This window comes from Equus caballus, chromosome 20, assembly GCF_041296265.1.
Source record: "Equus caballus isolate H_3958 breed thoroughbred chromosome 20, TB-T2T, whole genome shotgun sequence".
Lineage (NCBI taxonomy): Eukaryota > Metazoa > Chordata > Mammalia > Perissodactyla > Equidae > Equus > Equus caballus.
In genome coordinates this window covers 6,490,784-6,492,606 of record NC_091703.1, presented here as the reverse complement: position 1 = coordinate 6,492,606, position 1,823 = coordinate 6,490,784, and positions in this window count along the sequence as shown.

The window sequence follows — 1,823 nt, the reverse complement described above, 5'->3', positions numbered from 1 at the left end:
CCATGTGCTCATTAACAAGCTCCAGAGGTGGCCCCAAACCTATTCCGGCTCACTTTGGGGTCCTGTCTGTGTTCGCCGGCATCCATCCTGGCTTCCTGTCCCCTTTCGCTGGGGTAATCTATGTGAACTCCAGTCTTGATTTTGGAAGTTGGCTCCCAGCTCTGCTCCTTGCATGGATTTTGGAATCCCCTCTAGCCTCAGGGACACGCCCCCTCCTCTACCCCAGCTCACAGTCCACCTCTCCCCCACCCCCACCAGGGCTGGGAGAGCCCGTGCTTGCAGGAAGCAAAGATTTCCCTTTATGTGAATATAAAGAAATATGTTAACATAAAACTTTAATATCTAAATGTAATTTGTTATAGTTCAATGTTTAGTTTTTAAAAATCTGATGAGTTATCTTAAGATATATTAATAAGAGTTTATCTTTATCTATTTCTATACACCTATATGTGTATATAGCTCTGCATAGATAAACATATAGAGATTTTTACGATTTTGGGTTATTGTATATATATTCATGTATGTAAAACCATCTCTTTTGTAGCTCACGCTTATTTCCTTTACATATTTATTTTCTCAAAAAATAAATAGAAAGGTATAATCTATGAAAATCCACCCCACTGGCTATGGTTTTTTATGATTTGTGCTTCTGGTTCTCCTCTTACTCTTAGCACCTACAGCGTCCTGCCCCTGACAGCGTCCACCAGTGAACACACTTCCTGAGAGAGACATACATTGATGGTGCCCACATTCCTTCCTGACTGCTTCAGACCAAGGATGAGTTAGGGGCTTACCACAATAGAGAAACCATTTAGCTACTGAACCTGCCACGCCTTTCCTAGTATTTCTCCACGGATGAAATGGGCTAAGGTCACATTAGATGAAGGACATTACAACTATTTTTATATAGCCAGAGGTTAAGTGTGCATATAAGTGTATATTTTTATTATCTGATTTGAACCTAACGCTTAGTGTGTGCTTTATTATTCTGGCAACTAGCATCACTAAGCACATGGGTCCAGGCTGCTGCTCTGTTGGCCTGATTCCGAAGGAGAGGTTCTGATAGGAACCTTGCCCAGAAATGGCCCTGCATGTTACCGCTTGCCAAGTTCCCTTTCCCTGAAACCTTCAGAGCCACTTGTGGTTCCTCTCTCTGCTTGTCATTCGTTCATTTGGTTAGTGAGAAGTTCAAAGTTGGTCAGTGAGAGGTGTGTGTGGACACAGAGGAGAAAGTAAATAATCTCTCTTGGGGAAGAGATGGCAGAGGGGGTGACATTTGAGCTGAGTCTTGAAGGATGATGGAGAGTTTGGCAAACTGTGTGTGGGGGCATTGAAGAAGCTATTTCTCATTTGCAATTGCAAATTGTACCTAAAGATACCCCCCTCTTTTTTTCTTAGAATCACATCTGGGATTATCCTATTTCTTCCTTATTCATGACTGCCCTAATGCAGGCTCGAGAGTCATACCTTCAGCTTGGGCTACAGCCTCCGAACTCATCTCCCACCCCCAGTGCATCCTGCCTATCACTCAGCATCTAGCACAGTCCTCGTACCTGCAGTGTTTATTGAATAATTTGTGGACTAAATAAGTCATCTTGAAATGCTGCCCCTATTTCTTTCTGGTTCTCTGTTGTCCATAAACGTACAGGATGAAGCCTAAACTCTGCATTTCTGGCATCTGGTGTCTTCCACATTCTGGCCCTAACCTGCTTTCTGCTTGATTTCCCATTACATTTCTGCACCAACTCTCCTTTCTTGCCCAGCACATCTACTTACTGTTCCTAAAACTCACACAGAAAATTTGGATCTTTATGCGTTTGTTC